The following is a 20,174-nucleotide window of genomic DNA, read 5'->3' on the forward strand; positions in this document are numbered from 1 at the left end:
AGTTCTGACAATTGTTTGTGATAAAAACGATCTATCGAATCTGGCTGAGCATCTCGTAAATAGCTTCTAGCACGCACGTACGGCCATTTAAAAATTACGACGCGATAACGCGAGGTGCAATTTCATAAATGTTAATAATTGCAAGAAAAGTGTACAAAAGCAGAGATAGTTACGCGATGTGATTTATCACAAATTGCACCGAATATTATACGAAAGGCGAAGTAGCATTTAGAAAGATACAGTCGACGCGGTTACGGCACGACAATAATGTTGCTTACAAGCACGTTATAAAACTGCTCATTGTTGATCACGATAGGAAGATAAAGTATCTCCACGCACGCAATTTTTTTCACGCTCGGAAGAACACGTCGCGATTGTCCCGAAAAAGAAAAAAAAAAAAAAAAAAAAAAACGACCGTATAACTTTATCATTAAATTAAAAGCAGCTTAAAAAGATAAAAATCTAATCTCTAAAATGCATTACGCGACATTTACATGATCTATTGCTTTCCTGACATCTTCGATTATTAAACACAAAGTTTGTTTCTCGTGTATCGTTATGTACAACGTATTACTCATCCGCGAAATGTTTTCGTCATCGAAATTTATCGATTCCAATCTCTTCACGAGAGAAGAAAAAAACATGAAAGCCGTTTATACGATAAAACAATGTTGCTAGAAATAATATTCTAAAACTCGCTGGACCGAACGGTGAAGGCTGACGTTATTTGGTTCGCGCTTTCGGATCCGTGCTACAAAACTGTAGAGTCCTCGTAAAATGTAAACGCAACGCCGTGAGAAAAGAAATATTTCGCTCGTTACGCGCGATACAATGGAGCATTTTGTCAAGAAACGCTTCGACACGTGTTTCAATTTGTTACAACACGCGTACCAACAAGGAACGTCTGTTTTACACGTTCGGTAATAATCGTATTACAGAAAAAAAAAAAAAAATACATATATAGAATGTTAGATGAATCATCAAGTACAAGTCGCAGCAAAAATCGAGCAATTTTATAATAATTCTGACACAATGTGAGTCATTCTTTCAGATCTGTTCGATATTGAGTAAACTTAAAAATATTTTCCTCAACTTAAACCTTACATCCGGCAAATGTTTATCGCATATTTCTTTCACGATTAAATATGACACTGAAACTGACCGATATATTACTTATAGCATTGATACAGAAAAAGAAAACAAAAAAAAAAAACAAAACCAGTTTATGCACAGATCTAAAGACGAATTAACTTCTCGTTATCAGCAGTCGACATTGCCGAAGTGGGTTTATTTTTCGTCCTGATAATATATCGGGATTGATTTCTATCGGAACGGAATCAGACTATTACGCGCAGGCAGAATGGGAAATTGGAACGTGCAGATTCGTTCGAATGGGCCGACCGTACTACAATCGGGCCTGGATTTTCTCCAAGACGACTTTTCGTCGGTCGGGTAAAAAGACGGAAAGGAAAAAAAAACGAGAAACGGGGAGAAAATGGGGAGAAAAGTTTCTCTGTCCCGGCGACAATCGTCGGACAGGTATTAAGAAAGTATTCGCCGCGATCGTACGAACTTTACCGTGGCCATTTCGAAGATTCGATTCCTATTGAGGATTTCGTCATATCGATCGTTCGTTAAAGACGAATCGATGTAAACGTAATATAACATAATAAAAAAAAATGTCACGAAACTACTTTCTTCCCGACTGGCGACGTTCCAAAATGTTCCAAGGCGCTTTACGCGCGAAAGAAACCATTTGACTGCGTTGAAACGCGACGAAGTCCGCTCGGCTTTCGAATTAATCGAATGGATTATTGCCGGGGCTGTTGCGCGATACATAAAGAATGCAATTCGCGCTTGTTAAGCATCCGAGCGTGATAAGTATATAAAAAGTATCCTCGTGTCGCAATATGCGTCGCGGCTGACTGACCGCAGACGAACGAAACTGACAAACGTACGCGGCGCACGCACCGACGTACGCCGTCCAGTTTCCTCGGTGAACCGGTACTTACACAACGCGAGATTAAACCGGGAATCGAATCGATCCACCTCGGCACGTGTCAGCCTCACTCGTATTGCGCAACCCGCGCTCGTCGTCGCTTTGTGTAACGCGAGGCGCGCGCGTGTATCTCGCTCCGAGAATCTGAATTATCGAATCGGCACCGATACGAGATACGAGGTACACGATACGGAGACAGGGTCGCGGTTACAATCCGTCGCGAATACGCGCATATACGAATAAATTGTTATAAAACAATAACGCTGCATACGCTTATCTTGAAAGTTTTATCTTTACAGAAAGACACGAGTGACTTCAAAACCGGATCAAGCTTTGAAAATAGGTAATAAAAATATTGAATTTAATTGACCGATATAAGTGAGTTTCGAATAAAATATTTAACATTACTTTCTTTTAAGCATCGAGTTAAATATCGGATTAAGACTTTTCACCTTTCAAAATTAACGAGTTGTAAACGAAACGAGTGTTATTACGAAATTAAAGACTGGAATACAAATTGTGACTAACGATAAAATGATTCAAACATCGAAACTGAAATGGAAAAATTTTTTTAATAAATCGAAGCGAAAGAAGGTTACTTTCAATGTCATTTTGTATCGCTGACGTTCTTTAATTCGTTCTATAAAGTGACGTTGAAACTGTTCGTAAGGAACGTAATCTATTTATCCGACGGAGGCTAATAAAACGACACAATGCGCAATTTGGTGATCGTCGATGAATGGACGTAAAAACCTCGCAAGATATTTTCCACGACGTGTTCATGATATAATAGGGAAGCAGAGCGTGGCTGAATGGTAACTACGATTCGTTCTTCGTGACTCGGATTGTGCGGGGGCCGCTATGAAAGGCGTAAATCGCTATCGTTTGAGCGAGGGCGCGTGACTTTTATACACGTAAGACTCGACGATAGAATGAAACGCTATCGTGATCATAAAATACACTTGATCTTTCCTCATTTTCCTAGCTCGTATCGTCGGTATCCGTTCCGAGATAATTGCTTCTTACAGAAGCCTGTCTAAAGAATGATTAATGAGAGTAAATATTTCCCGCCCCTCTCCCGCCTCGCGATCTTTATTACGTAATCGTTTTCGATGTGGATGGCCTATTAAAAGTTTTCGCCGTTTGTGGAACTGAGTCTCGAATTACTCTTTGAATATACGTGCTATATTGTAACGGATACTTTATTATCGTGGAAAAATTAAAACGCATTAGCCGCTGTCATTCAAGGTACGTGAAATGTTACTTACAAGAATGTTACCGAAAGAGAGAGAAAGAAATTTTAAGATAATTTAATGCGCCATCCGTGACGAGTTTAATCTATCGATCCCGCTATTCAGATTTGAACCGTTTCGAGAACGAGGGAGCGATTGAAGTCCGATGCATCGCGAGTCGACGACAAGCGTTACCGAAATGCGCTCGTATATTTCAGGTGATAACCCACGCGATGGGACAGCTTCGCGAACTTTGGAAATCATTCCGAGAGCACCCGCCCCACTGAAATATCCCAGGAGACGTAACGCGCACCGCGATAAAAAGTAATTAGATAATATACAAGCAAAGAGCTGACTTTGTTGCGTGCATCCAATTATCGCGAGGCATATACAGAGCTGACGTTAGTTAGGGGCGTCACAATTTATGACTAACACGACGAGCGTGGCTTGTGTCGCGGTCCATTTACGCTAAACGATTACCGGCACCGACGTATAACATATGCGTACGCATTACAAAAAAGAAGGATGCTTGATCTGACACGAAAATCCATATTTAATACAGAATATATTTCGTTCTCTCGATTAACAAAAAAAAAAAATTAAAGCAACGGAAATACAAACTTTTCCTGCTCGTTTCATCTATACCGTTTCGTATCTGCGTCTGTTATCATGAAAAACGTTATCGGAAAAGACGCGAGACATACAATTGCTTATGAATAGCCGATGCGCAGGAGTTGGCGCGAGTTAGTGCACTCTGTAAACTTAAGGAATATCAGACGAGCATCGAGATAAGCGCAACGGGTATCGTCCTACCAATAAGCGCGACAAAGTCAATGGCAGCGCCGCGCGTGCAATCTGTCGGCTTTAATCCTAATAGCCGACTTCTCGCCTTTGACGATAGCGTTATCTCTCAATTAGGCAAGCGCGGTCGAATGGACCGCATATTCCGAGCGTTGGTGAGAAATAAATCTGAATGTGAGTCAACTCACTTTTTTTCTTTCTTTTTTTTTTATTTATTATTCTCCGTTCCTTTTTTTTACGCTTCGCTGAACAAGTAATTTTTACTTAATTATCATCCGATCGGGAACAAAAGAATAATAAGAAAAATAAGAAAAACGATCTTCACGTATTCCGAGATGCGATAAGAAGCAAAGTGTTTCGAAGCGGAAGTATGACAATCGCTTCGAAGACTCTGTTCGAGATAAGAATTTTTACGATATTTACGATTAAAGAAATTGAAATCATCAAGAGCGCCGTATAAGTCATGTATTAATCATCTTGAGGTAATCGAGATAATTGAACCTGTTAGCTGGCAAGCGTCAAGTAGTCAAGTAGACACGTGCAATTTTACGTAAATATTATTTCCGTCTCTCTATGTCTCTCCTCCTCATTTCTATCTCTTTCCAGCTCTCTTGCGATCGTGAAAACCGTATGAAATAAACCGTAATACCCAGAGACGTATTCGCGCGTTCTGTCGCAACTACCAAAGCTCGCAATCGCGGGAGCCGACGGGGTTTTTATACATATCAAGTGGCTTTCCTATTCCTTTCGCAGTTGACAAAATTGCTAACGCGTTATCGCGTCGCCAGACGCGACGAACACCCGTCGCGTTAAGTAATACCCGGTCATATGAAAGCGGACACTTGCGAGCTCGTCCAAACAAATCTCTCGAGAGTTACTCTATTTTTAGTACACGCGAACGGATCGAGACGGACGGAAATCACTTCCGATTAAACGATACGAAATACTCAGCTAACGAGGTTTCATCTCTTGAGAGTGTTCGAATTAAATCTGTGAAAACAGAACCGATTTTCACAAACGAGATTTTCAGAGAGAAGCGAGACAAGTAGATCGTAACGCAATGCATATGTATCAATGTATTAATAATTAATATATTGTAGTACGGACGACTACTCTGGAGAAACTTGGAATTAAAGAGTTTAATGAATATTTACGATTCGCGCAACGTCGTACGGAAATTCGCGAGTATTACTTGAATTAGTTTCTAATTAAACGACGACTCATTTAAGTTATTATTCGCTGATTGTAGTTTCCTAGCCTCTCGTCCCTGAACACATAGATTACCCACCCGTCGATGGAAGATTAATAATATCATTTAAGCCAGTTTACGTCTACTGTATATTAATCGATCTTAAATTAGTGGCAACTTTGTGCCTAGAATAGCAGAATTCAATTCAAACTCAATTAGAATTACCAGTATTTTTTTTTTTTTTTTTAAAGAAACTGCCGCTTAGGAAAATCTTAAAAAAAAAAAATGTATAATTAATTAACTGAATTTAATATACTGAAGTGAAATTAATATACTGAAGTATATATCGAGTAAATGAAGAATATAAATTATTGAACGTTGAGATAAAATGTCCTCGAAATCATACGTTGTAAAAATAATTACAAGCTCTGTTTCCATACAATTCAGAGATGCAATAAAAAAAAAAAAAAATTACGACGGAAAGGTAAAAGGTTGAGTTGAGAGCACACTGTCTGCCGTGCAATCATGACAAATCTACGAGCTGCATTCCAAAGCGGCAGTTCCCCTTCAATCCTCGTTCTCTCCGAGGCATCTTACGTAATCACTTACCTTTCTTCCTTTCTCCGCCTGGCTCCTTTTCTTTCTCAGCGGCGCTCGAGCTTGTGAGTCTTCGGGGCTTGTCCACACGTCGAACTGGTCATCTCTTTCTCTTACATTTCGGCGTAGACGGCAGCCTTGGCCTTCGATGCTTCACGCCAGATTCATCCTCCTTTCGATCGGCTCGTTCTCCTTTTTTCGTTTCTTCTATCGATCCTAAAACACCGCACGATTTTAGTAAAACGTTAGCACCGTACGAAAGCTAATGTAAGGTAGTGTGCGAGACTGTTCTTGTATATGTTAGTACACTGAGCGAGAGTAGAGGCGCTATGGTAGATGTATGTTGGTCAAGAACTCGATTGCGATTGGTTATTTCGTATTTGCGAGGGACTTAGACGTACCGTGATTGGCCGCTTGAGTTACTGAGTTGTGTGAGTGCATGTGTGAGCGGAGAGAAAATCGGAAGGCGAGAAAAGAGAGTCGAAAGCGTATGAGGAGATAAAGTATGAGTGCGTTGAAACGATTCTGATTATTAAAAGTATATTTTTTCCTGATATTAATTTAATATGCTTCTTAATGAACCAGCCTGTACTTTATACTACCATGGACTTTTTTTTCTTTATTAATTAATTTATATCTGTCAGTACCAATCACGGTAGTCTACTCTGAATTAGTCGAGAAAGTGCATCAAGTTTGTTTGACGAATTGACTATTTTATTCCGCAATAATTACCCTGATACGAAAAAAATACGTTCAGAAACAAAAAAAGAAAACAAACTTGGAACCCTCGTTCGAAAATGTCGTACCTATTTATTCTAACACATCCGAGACCCGTAGAACGGTATAAGGGGTTAATACCTTTCGTAAGAATTCTGAGAAACACGTGTTCGAAACGAAGATCGCCGTCTAAGCAAAGTGAAGCTAAAGCTGCGTCAGAAACTGACCTTCTCAATGCAACCGGTTTCGCATTCACAGACTCCCCTGTACCCCGCGCGCTGTCCCGTAAACCAAGAACCCTTCGCCATCGCTCGGCTGGGTACGGTAACGATTTAATGTCCTTTCTCACGCGCGATTATCTACACCTCGCAAATCCGTTAATATTCCGCACGTTATTTCACGGTCAAATTCGAGTGAGAACGAACAAGCCACGTCTTACCCTTCTACCCCTGCCGGTGATCTGTGTCGAAGTGGTGCTTCTCGTTGCTCCAGCCTCACTTTCGCGATCGTCAGTTCACGCGTCACGTACGACGAAAGTATTCGGGATCTGCGCGGCTCGTCGCGTGGCGAGGCAGCGTGAAACTCGAAGTGGTAAAGATTCGCCGAGAAAGAACGGAAGGCAGGACGGACCGCGCGATTCCCTCCTTCCTACTCGGGACAACGACACAGACTGACGCTCGAGCCTCGAGCTGCAAGTTGGAACCGCTCAACCGCCACGCGACGCGATTGGTCGCCGGTGCGCCGGCAGCGATTGGTCCGGGCGCAGCCGCGAACATTTAACGCGCTTAACCGAGCCGCGAACGCGGAGACGACAATAAGATCGCACCGCGGATCGCCCGGCTGATTTACGAAGAGCTTATTTCATGCAGATTCCACAAGCGACGATCGCCTGAGAAACGCAGACCACAGCGGAGTCGTAGTTAAAATATCTGACTGACAATGAGAATCGTAAAATGTATCCTAACTATTTCTATTTACGACCGACTTATATAGATTAAAAGAGTTTCAGCCCTGGAAAAATTATGTCCTTTTCAGATATTTGTATATTCGTGATATTAAAAACATATAAAGGCAACATATATATTTCCTTGTTAGAAAAGCTTCCGTTTTTGTTCCAGTTAGAATCTAGACAAAATAATCTTTTTTTAGCAAAGAGATGTGTGTCAGTAAGAACGTAGACGGAACGCAAAGAAACAGTTTCAATAATTCAGAAGCTTTCATTGTTCTCTCGAGGGTAACAAAGAGATAACGACAAAAAGGGTTCGTTGCACATTAAATTAGAACGGGCGGCATTGTTGCACATCCGTGACTTTGAATACGACGTATCGCGGCAGCCTTAGCGAGCGCAAAGCGCGATAGCGCACGAAATCCTCGGTCTGCTGCGTTTCACTACGTTTCCTGCGTTCCGAAAATTAAAATATGAAAGGATACGTATAAAAAATACGGCCTTCGCCGTCGAAGGCGAAGCCAATGAAAATCAATGCCGCTTGATTTCTATCGTTACGGTGCTATTGCACACCTCGGAATTATATCAAGTCGCTACTTCTACGTCTTTATTATTTTCAATTGTAACGCGATCGCATCTTTCGTCGTTTACTAAAAAAATTCGCTTAAATTTACCCTTGATTATTGAGCGTCGCAGCGTACCTGAATATCCGAACATTTTCGGGAAACGTAAACGGCGGGCTTGTTTTAAATCGAGCCATCCTGAGCTTCGAAATGTGCTCAGCGATATTGCGCCCAGCATTGTCTTCTCCTTCCCACTCGGAGAGTGAGAACAATGCGTGTGTGCACGAAACGACAAAACTCGGCATATTAGGAAGAATGCATTACGTGAGCGCGCTTTACTCGCCTTGTATTACGTTGTATTACACGCTTACAAAAGCGCTTCTTTTGCTCAAATCCCCGGGAGCCCCTACCAACGAAATCCTATTTTACAGCAGCTTTCCCATTCGACTCGTCTCTCGCGGCGTTAAAAACTTTCGAGACTACCGAGGCGGACAGTTTGTCGGTTTTGGCTCGAGTCGCTGTACGAAAAGCAGGGAACGAGAAGGGAGAAGCCACTCGGACCTAATAAAAAAAGCATGGCATGGATGCGTCCGAATTGTAGGAGAAAATCTCACAAATTGCTCTCGGTAGACCTATTGTGAATCTTTTCGTTCGCCGAAAGTTCCCTAACGAACCGTCTGCGGACATTGTTTAGTCTAAACTTTACTAAAACTCGAGAGGTGAGAAAATTCATGCGCCGTTCGCATAAATAAAAAAAAAAAATGTATAAATAATCTACAAAAAAAAAAAAAAATTATATATATAACGCCTAATAAAAGCTTTCGTCGATCGTTGGTTACGTCATCTGTTGAATAAAATTATTTTCACATAATTGTCGCGTCTATAATTTATTCGTATTTATCAATTTTTTCCGATTGGTTTACTCGAAAGACCTAACGGCGGATATTAATATTCACGTCGAGAAACATAATTGTCGCGTGTATAATTTATTTGTATTTATTAATTTTTTTCCGATCGGTTTACTCGAAAAACCTTACGGCGGATATTAATATTCGCGTCGGGAAACAACGATAAAGGCCGCGTTTGCGACGACAAGTTATCAAGGCAACACGACGTCGTGCAATACCTTACGACACGCAGGATATTTACGATCGAAAATAGCGGTTGTTGCCGCAAACTCGGGGCCGTTACCGGTCCGGTATCGATGATTACGACCGCGCAATCGAGGGAAAAGAGCAACCGCCTCGGGATCAACGATCGGTTGACATCGTATCTGCCGCAACGCATAATTTGTAACGCACCGTTTGGCCACGATGGTTTCATTATCCGTAAGACGGGAACATCGTCGTACCTCCCACGAAGCCACCGTTATCATTATCTCCGCACGACAAATCATTACGGGTGCGGAATTACGGGCATCACGACGCTAATTAGACGCTCGATCGTCGAGTAACGCGGACTGTTCACAATGGGACATAATTCAACGTCCAGACGCATTCGATATTAATGCCATTCGTATTTATTGTATCAATGGGATATTAATGAGCGGGGAATCGATTGGGACGGAACGCGTATATTGAACGACATAGAGACGTTAATCAAACGATACCGCCGGGCCTGTTATTATTTAGGGATCATCGGCTCGGCAAATAGTTCGTTCTTTCCGCTCGCTCTAATTCGTTTGGCTCGCGAATTTACATAAAATTTATGGCGCCGAATAATTCTTCATCTCGATGTTATTAACAACGTTACGTAACAGAAGTACAGTGGAGAAATATACATATATGGTATGCAGAGCCCGATAGATAAAATTCATAGCAGCGATTAATATTTATAATAAATTATTCTTTAATCTACATATAATATTGCCAACGGAAATAATAAATACAAGTGTCGTTAACTAGTAGTTTTAATCCGTAACGATTCTTAATTACTTTACCGATAAATCTAGTAACAGAAAAGGGACGATATATTCTATTATTATGAGATAAGTAAATGAAATAACGTTCAACGACGAAACCGTAAAACAGCGTCGGGGGCTGTAAGTGATATTTGCGTTACCTCAGGCGACCGTTTCCAAGATCTTTATTGCTAGCCCTGTTTCTCGCGCAGGAAGTCTCGTTAGACGCGATATGCGCGTAGATACGTCGCGCTTTCAAATTTCTACACGGTAATTCCCTTCGCATGGTAACTAATGCCGTGCCCTCGCAGTATCGCTTGTTAGCAAAAGGCAAAACCCGCAAGCCCGCATACCACCTTACCGCACAAGATAGAGATTAGCGCACGGAAATACGTTTCCGAACGAAGTCGCCTCCTTAGGCAAACTTCCCATCCCATTACCGTGGCAATAATAATAATTCACCCGGGAAACGGGACGAGGCCTCGTTATCTATCCAGCTCCCCCCGATTTATTTACTTCTCCCGTCGGGGAAGCAGAGAGATGATAATTGAAATCTGATATTTTAATGCAACGACGTATTTAAAAATACACAATACAAAGCTGCATGATTTATCGAACGAAAGAACCAAGGACGCGTCGCAAAAAAAAAAAAAAAAAGTCCGTGTTCACATGTATTCAACTCGAAGAATCGCATCGTGATACTCGGGATGGAATTTTCTCTCGCAGAAAGATCGAATCCGCAAATTTCAAAAGGAATGGAAAAATTCTGATGGATATCGGCCCAGGATATTCAGCGTAATATGTAAAAATGTAATATTTATCTCGGGTGGCTGATACTGGAATTTCCACTGATACGATAAAAGTAGTCCGGGCGGGGACCGTACCGTCTCGGACCTGTGTGCAAGTCGATGCGAGCGAATAAGGAGACTCTCAATTCAGAACGAGCGAATGGAAAAGCGGCTTTCCGACGGCTGTACACATTCCGGGAAATATAAAAGGAGACTGGGAAATGTTACGTGGTTTTCGTTTAAACCTGGCATACCCTGCCGCGACGCTGTCTCTGCGAGTTTACTGCGCCCCGATAGGTTCGCTCTGTAATCCAGTCGGGTAAAGCCGATTGCATTTTACTCAATATTAATTTCGCGACGTACAGGGTGCATTAAATTCGCCGTTTGATATAATTTCCATCACTTAGGATTTTTCTTTAATAAATTGAATTTCTTTACCGCTTAATCTGCGACAAAGGCACCGACGTGACCGAGTTTGGAATTGTTGTAAAGTGAATTTTCTACCCGCAGATAGTTAAATTCGATCTTTCTTATTAATGCTTCTTGTTAATTAAATGTATAAGTGAAATTTAAACTTAAATCAATATTAAATAACTGATCAACGTAGAATAATACCTATTAAATTATGGTTCCGTTAATAATTTATGTTTCGAAGCACCGCACGCTGAAAGATTTAATTTAAGTACGGCGACATGTTAAAATCTATATTTTAGATGTTTCGTAAACGTAGATTTTATCTATCGATTCGAACTATTTAAAGATTAAGCGGAATGTTTCGAAATCTGCACCAGACGATTCTATTCTCATTTTCGACAGCGGTAATGTATATTAAATATTAACACTTAAGTCACTCGCTTCGAGATAACCCGAGAAAATAATTTACGAAGCGCTTTCCTATCTAAAACTTCTAATTCGGAAATGATGAGTTCGCAATTACCGTCGATAAAACAGCGGTTCGAGCAAGCGCTTTTGCGAATAGATTTAGCCTCCTTCTGGGAAAAATCCACGCGGGCGGTTTGGAATATAATTTGAGTTTATGTCCCGAGAAAAAAAAAACAGCCCGAAGTTACATCGTTATCACAGATTCGAAACGACATTAGATAAATTATACATATATTAAAATACGTTAGTTGGGAGCTGCAAAATTCTTTTCTCTCGCCGAGCAAGATATTCCACCCTCCTATTACCTGAACGACCTATTATTGGAAATGCATCGAACGCAGATTCGAAATGAGAGGCTTCGAACGGGAAGGACAGTTGCGATAGCTAGATAATTAGGCGAACAATTAAACGGCACCCTCGTAACGAGTCACCGAGCCAGGTGAGAACATGCATGCGTATGTAGGTGTATGGCTGTCGCACCGACGGCGGAAGAGGGTGGTCGGAAACAGAGGAAAGGGGTGGAGAGGTCAGGTAATTGCAATGGCAGAACAATGGGGAATTCGGCGGCATTTCCGCCTCCGGGCCGGAACTAATAACGTCCGTCGCGCTTACCGCCACACAAATGAGCGAAAGATTGTTAACTGATCCCTTCCCTATATAATCTGGGTACCTATGTACCTCCACACGGGCCAGCGATCTTCATTTCGCGTTGCCAAATATGCACTTCCGATACGGATGCAGTTTCTTTTTTTTTTTTTTTTATTATCGCGCTGAATAAAACCGCGCTGTATATAATATACATATACATATTATAAATTTAAGATACCAACGTATCTCGGCTAATAATTTTACGTCGAAAAATAATTTGAGAGTGCTCATCACCAGAGACATTACAAATGAATAAATATGTTCGAGACGCGAAGCATAATTATCAACGACCTACGGCGGGCTCGCGTAACGATTCAAATTTTTATCAATGCTTTCCAATCCATAATGCTTTCATATTAAATTTTGTTTTCTCCATTTTGTTTAGTGCTACCTCATTAGCGAAGAATCTTTGTAATTATCTGTTAATGGCTTTTACGAAACTTCCCGTGCTCTCAATCTAAAATCCCCCATCTAACTACCTGTCTGTCTTTTCTGAAAGAACGATGAACTCTCAAGTTTGCGGAGAATATATTGACGGACTTGCGAAGAAATACCGCGGCAAATTGGATAGAATTTTCTATGTTAATCATCCTTCTTCCGTTTTGTTAGAGGCGCGATATCGATTTTCGTGAAATAATGTTCAATCGCCGTTGTGCTCTCTCACATCTTTCTCCGCTTTATCAATTTTTGATAAACCACATGGGCTTTTGTATGTCCAGCTCTGTCGACGCTTTTGCTCTTTATATTTAATTTTTTAACTTTGCGTTAAAGAAGAAAAAAAAAAAATAACAGGATGATGAATTATTTTCATCTCTATTTTTTCTTTTATCTCAAGGCTCGTTGCCTCTTACAGTTTTAGTTGGACGTAAAAATTCTGTACAGGCATTTTATGTATTTTCGAGAACCTAGGCTCGTAATGATATCACGGGAAGGGGCAGTTGAAGAATGAATAGAGTTTCGAGCTGCCTAGTACTATCCGGCCAGCAAGGAAAAGAGAAGTTAACGCTAATAAGGGAAATCTCGACAGCGGAAGAACTCCAACGTAATCTCTCTTGCTCTCACGAGTGGAAAAGTTTTTATCCAACAACAGTCGCGCAATAAACTTGTAATTACGAAAGTAGAAATACCGTACGGCTACCTCCGCGATCAATATATGTACCCCAATGCTTCGAAGAGTATCTCTATATCGCGAGAAGCTACGAGCGAGCGAAGGTTTAATCAGAGAGAGAACCAAATCTCTACATTCGGCAAGATTAAAATTGTATTTCGATAACAATTGCTAATTTCAAAAAGAACTCGATTTTATAAACGTAACAACGTTGAGAACGAATTACTATTCAATTTATCTAAAGACGAAATTCAATAGTACGAGATGATAACGTAAAAATATCTGGACTTGATCGCAGGATTTTGCCCACGCGTATTGAAATCGATACGAGTAGAACGATTCGATAGAGGTACACCGCACGTGCTTCTAACAATGCATCGACTCTTCTTGACATATCTAACCGTTGAAATAGTCTGAGGGAGCAGCGACAGCAGCCGAGGTGGGTGGATGAAAATTGAGAGATCGCGAAAGAAGAGCTTTTCTTCTATCAACGTCGGGTACACGTGAAGGCATCAAACGCGTAACGGCAAAGTAAACTATGATTGAAGGAATCTCTCTCAAATCCCTTCTGGGCTTAGAGAATGAAAGATGGAAAAGCCTCAAAGGTCAAGGCTAAACCTATTCCGAAAATTAACGAGAGAAAAAAAAAACACTAAAAGCCTCGAAATAAATCTCTTGCATAAAAAAAAATTATTATTCTTGACGTATAATACTTAACGATGTAATATGATATTTATCGCGTTTTCACGAGTTGCTTTATTTTAATAAAATAACTGTCTCTTTCGCCTGTGCGTCAAATAACGAGATAAATAGGAATATGCAAAATTTCTCACACGCTAATCCAGCCTCATTTCCTGAACCTTACGATCGTAAAAGTCAGTTACAACCTTCTTGAGAGAAAAAAAAAACCTTGTCGTCGACTAGCGTTATCCGTAAAATTAATTTAGTCTTCGCAAGAATATGACGCGGTGTGGTATAATGGTCCGCAAGAGTTATGGTATCAATAATACTAAAACGATAAAATACCGAGTGCCATCTGCGAAGGAATAACAGCGAGAGATCCGAAACTCTGAGGAGCCTAAGGTATCCGTCACGAGGGAATTATATGTATGTACGCCGCGATACCTTCCGCTTTCGAGAGCAAATCATTCGGCGAGATTTCTTGCGCATACTTAATAAGCAACGAGAAAAAGATAGAGAGGTTACGTCCGGAAGAACGGACGGGGAAAGATTCGCTTCCGTTCCGTAATTAAGTAATTCTCCATCGAGGCAAACTTTCCTCGTCTGTCGGTTCTCTTCGACGGAATTGCATCCCCTGATTAAATTACGTCGAAGCAGCCGCGGAAGCGAGTTCGTTGTCGACAATGGAAACAAGAAAGCAATATTGATCCACTTTACTCAACGCGACGTTTTACATCGCGAAAGAAACAGACACGGGGGGAAGAAAAAAAAGATACCAAACTGGTTTAATTTAAACCTCTTGTAAAGTTAATAATATGCATAATACTATTATATCGTACATACGTATAAATTAATAACGTTACGTTTCGTCGCGGTGCACGTATAATTTTAATGTTTATATGATTAACGCAATCGTGAAAATGTGCATTAATATTTTCATGAATATATGTACATAATTCATAAGAAAGGTAATTAAAAGATTACTTTGCGGATAAAGTTTGTCATATGATACACCAGGGAAACTAACTGTACGTTCATGAATAAAATAACGCGATGCTGATATCACTCTTGTAAAGGCTAACGAGCAATTAATTAGTTGAGAACATGAGTTCTCATGAGAATACCGTCATAAAATTATGTTATTTCATAGAATGTTACGACAAATATAGTACAATATATTAGTATTTTTGATCGAATAATTTTCCTCACTAAATTCTATTTTTAAGCAATTTTTACGGAATAAAATATTCAGAGAATAAATAATTCTTGTTACACGTACCGTGTGCTATTAAAAAATCTTCCGTCAATTCTATTCGTATGCAAATGGAAAAAGCAACGATACAAGGATATTTTTCAATTCATTTAGAAGCGACAAATGCATATAACCGGGCACGGTATAACGAATGTAATTCTTGAAAGCCTTATCCACATCAATATTTTCTTACGAATCGCGAAGAAAAGCAAGGAATTATTAATACCGCGAAAAACGCGGAAACTCGATTCCATAATTCCATTGGGTTTTTTTTTCTGTGTTATCCGAGCAGCGCGGTGAAATTCAACGGTGCATCATATCAAGTGTACAAAAATAATACGGAAAAATGGAGTGCCGAGAAAAAGCGAGAGAAATGTGGCTATAGAAACAGTTTACACGTAAACGCGATTACCAGCCGGACAATGATCCCGGGTACACTAATGGGCGAGTATCGTATCGGAATCGAGCTCCAGCCGTAATTGTATTATATTCCGGTATAATCGATGGAACATTGGGACATGCACAATACCGAAACAGCGGCGTGAATCACGTTCACGGTGCGTTCGATTCGGGTCAAGTTCCACGGTTTCATATTTAATCGAGTCCGCGAGAGACGAATGATTTAATCACAGCCACGTGGACCGATAACGACGATCTTACTGGCCGATTTCGATACGAGCGTGGCGGCAGCCGTGACAACGTCACGGTTACTTGCCACGAAAGCGATCACTCGTCATCGTTCCCGGTAGTAAACACTTAACGATCGCGAACGTACGATCTGACTATTATTTAATTACGTCACAAATGCTGCGGGCCCGCAATTTGCTTGTCGAGGATAAAACGGGATGTCGACAATCGCGGCGAAAGTCCATTAAATGTTATTTGCAAAAACTATCAACGATGCGAATTAAACATTTCGAAGCACGGCGCCACGTGTTAATATCACAAGAGTAAATAGGAATAATTAAAAAATTTACCAGCACGTAAAAGCGCTTTCTCTATCTTTTTTTTTCCCCTTTTTTATTCCTCTTTTATTTGCATCCTTAAAATACCGAATTTTATTCCATCGACGGATTATTGAAAAACGAGGGAGGTGCGATTAAAATGGTATCAATTAAATTTCTATTCGCTTTTAATTAAATTTTAATTAGATTTAATTTTCCTGGTATTATTGGTACGAGCCTTAATACGAAACTTTGTAAGAGCCGTTGAAATTATAAAATATACCCTACGCTTGCGCGTGACAGTATTCGCGTTTCGCAATTTATCGAAATTCCCTCTATTTACCCCGCCATGTGAAAGCCACAATCGAACGCCGGCATTAATTACCACCGCGCGTAGGATGTAACTAATGACTCGTAGCATAATATAAAGTATAATTTGCTGCAAAATTCGAATTGCTGTCAGCCGGCCTGACAGAGAGAACCGAATTTGTCGTAATAAATCGAATCGCCGTGCACAATAGCAACGCTTGGCAACGCTTTGCTATAATCGCCGAGATTTACAGCGGCCCCATTAGCGTACAGAGAACTCATCTCGCTTTATGCAAAAACCATGCGGAGTTGCGTTTAATACGCACATACGTAGGCATACGTGCCGCTCATTTTCACGCTTCGTTTACCGTTATGTTCGAATATCAACTCTAATGTGCGCGATTATCTCTTCTCATTTTCTTTTGTAATTTTATTTTATTTTTATCAACCGGTTTATTGTTTTTCGCCGATCGCAAATAACGCAATCGCGCCGATTAGATGAAAGAAAAATAAGCGAATACGTACGGTATACGTATTTACGTTAAAAAAAAAAAAAAAAAAAAAAATATCACGTACAGAGTCTGTGTCTTACAACTTTCTCGAGAAGAATCAAATTTTCTACGCTGCTACGTTGAGGATTATTTAGAAACTACTCGCAGGATAAATTGAAAAAAGTAAAATAGAATGGCAAATATTTTTTTCCAAAAGAGGAAAAAGGTACAGAACGCGCTATTCGTCCACCCGCACCTTTATCGACGCGCACGCTCCGTCTCGACGAATTAAAAAGATACCGCCGCGCATTTAGGTCAACGTGCATACATATACAGGCTGCTACATTTTCTCTTTTTATTTCTTTTTAATATCATGGTGATTTCGACTTAAATATCAAATTTTACCGACCGACAGAGATTCACGCGATTGTCAGAAATTTATCCGCCGATGAATACGTAAAGATTTATTTGCCTCCGTTGTCAACGATAATTTTTCGATTATTTTAATCCAACAATTATGGTTTCAGAAGATATCCTATGTTACGTATCAATTGTCTTATATTGAAATAATTATAATTCTTCTTATCTTCTTAAGATAACATAAAAATTGTCATCTATTTGGTTTAGAAATTTAGACTTTCAGTTTATCTTTCGTGTTTAAAAGGAAAATCAAAAACAAGCTTTTATCTTAAATGTTTCACTACCAAGAGAAATGCGACTTATACAATTTGAATAATGCGTTCATTAAGAGTTATTTAACTGTACAACTTTTCCTTTAACTATCTTCATTTAAATTTACAGTAACTCACAATTAAATTGATAAAGTTTCCCTACAGTTTGATAAAGTTAATTCGCAGGTTAATCTTGAATATCATTTTCTTAAGAAGATAAGTTTCTATTTTAGACATTCAATGTACTAACTTTGAATCAACTTTTTTTTTCCCAAGAGCAAGAAAAAAAAAAAAAAAAAACGACAAGAGAATTATTTTGAGAGAAATAAAATATATTCTTTTTAAAAAGAAAAAAGTCTTGTAAAAATTAATTTTACACTTTGTCCAAAGAAAAGGAATAGCAATATCTCTCTGAAAGAGTGAAAGAAATTGTCGTCTAACGGTATTATAATTCAGAACTGAGCAACGACGTGATTTAGATTATCATAATAATATTACAAGAAATATAGTATGTACGTATATTATATGTATATTAATTCCGTCTCCTTTCGTGCTGCAGCCTGAATCTCTGGCCGTCAGCTGTCGCGTAAGCTACCTGACGTAATCTATCGGCAAAGATAAATAATAAAATGGAACGTACCTTTGTCGCGCCTGGGTGTCGTCGAGCCGATGCCTCCCCGACGTGGATACGCAGCATCCGGGTTAGGTTCCAGCGAAGACGTGAGAACGATGGAGCAGGAAGACACTCGCGGACACTCGCGGATGACCGCGCTGACGTCGCGACGCACTCGTCAGTTAGGAAGCTGTGCGGACGTGCCGAATAAACGAAAGGAAAGTAAATACGCTCAGTCGAAAGAACACGTGATCGCGTCAACGTCGAACCGGATGGCGTCGCCGTCCGATCGCGGCAGCTTCCACGGCCGGCCTTGTCGCGAGGCCACGTTCAATTTGGTCCTTTCTCGTCCCGTTCCGCTCCTATCGAGTCATCGGGGCGGGCAAGGGGCCATCGGCGAGTCGCGGACGCCGCGGCGAACGTGCCGACGACGGTACGCGAGTTACGTCGCACGCCGGACGACGACAACGATCGCTTGCCGCGGACCGAGATGAGCGCGTAGTTGCTCCGGTAATCTCCACCGCAGAGAACATCTCGTCGTCGTCACGAGACTGCCGTGATGCGGCGCGGCGCGGCGCGGCGCGACTCCAAGTCGACGCTCATTGGTCGAGGCGACGTACGTTCCAAACACCACGTGCCATCTAGCGGCACCGACCAGATTATCCAGCCGCGAAAAACACAAAAGTTCATCACTCGTGTCTACTCGAAGTCTACATTGTCTCCGTTTCACTTCTATTACCTCACTTATCTTTTTTCCGCACCTCACCCGCGATCACCAGCGCGCGACAATGTTCTGGGGACGTCGTCGGTGTTCGGCGGCGGTCAAGTAATGGAAGACCCTAGCGCGCCGATCAATCACAGCGCTCCGTGAGTCGCCTGATCGTTCGCGACCCGTTGCGCACTTCGCGCGGTCGAGAGGATGCACCGGCTACGCGGTCAACGGTTTTTGAGACGGACGTCGATGCTGCGTGTGCTCTCTCGCCGTTTATCGTCGCGTGTCTGTGCCCCACCTCGCCCTTGGGAGCCTCGCGAACCGCAGGGGCTTGTGCAGAGCACCGCCGGGTTTGTTTACCGACGTCCGATCGGTCGTATAAACATGAATCGTCTCGTGATTTATTCCGCTTCACTTAACCCGTGTATCTTTGCGTATTTATTCACTTCGATGGTGCCGCTTGTTATCGGGCGTATTTTTTGACGATTATTTTTTTACGGGAGTGCCGAAAAATAACGTGCGAAAGTGTTTAATAATTTTCGCGATTGTAAAATCACGGTCGGGGTGTTCGCGAGTTACTTGTGCGCGGAAGGATGACTCGACATACAAACTGAGAGGATGAACAAGCCCGGAATGGGCGTCCTGCGCCGGCGGAGCAACTTTTAGGTAAACATTATTTTTTTAAATAAAATCTTTAGTAAAAAAAAAAAAGAAACACTTACCTTTTTTTTTATTAATCTTATTCACTAATATACTGACATGTCTATATTAATATTTCCTTTTTTCTGTTACAGTCACCGGCAGAATTCTACAATTCCGCTGAAGCTCATGCAGACTGGTGAATCGCACGATTTTTTTTCATAATTTTTAATTGGGTTTCTTGAACCGGCAACACGTCGTCGACCATAAATTACTCGAACGTCTCCGGTGTCAGATCAATGATCGCACCCAATCTCGTATGCAGCCGTGCCTTTAACGTATCAGCCGTTTATAAAAATTAGTGAAACGTCTTATCGTTAAATCAAGGAATCGCGTGTCCTCTTCTTAGCGTCGCAATTAAGACCTTGCAACTTGACAACCATATGTTGCGCAAGCGGGGAAGCATTCACTAAAAATGAAAAACCCAGATTA

At 41.0% G+C, this 20,174-nt stretch overlaps 1 protein-coding gene across 3 annotated transcripts in view; it reads right to left on the minus strand.

Moving 5' to 3' along the window:
* Nucleotides 1–18,912, minus strand: part of LOC139107152 (beta-1,4-N-acetylgalactosaminyltransferase bre-4) — a 50,612-nt gene extending 31,700 nt beyond the window's left edge. The window contains exons 1-2 of one of the 3 annotated variants that reach the window (XM_070664521.1): nt 18,359–18,912; nt 5,831–6,034 (exon numbers count right to left, since the gene is read on the minus strand). The gene's annotated coding sequence lies outside the window, so the exon portion shown is untranslated. The other 2 variants (XM_070664511.1, XM_070664503.1) reach the window with 2 other exon arrangements.
* Nucleotides 18,913–20,174: the final 1,262 nt, after the last annotated feature.

This window comes from Cardiocondyla obscurior, linkage group LG01 (genome assembly GCF_019399895.1).
Source record: "Cardiocondyla obscurior isolate alpha-2009 linkage group LG01, Cobs3.1, whole genome shotgun sequence".
Taxonomy (NCBI): Eukaryota; Metazoa; Arthropoda; class Insecta; order Hymenoptera; family Formicidae; genus Cardiocondyla; species Cardiocondyla obscurior.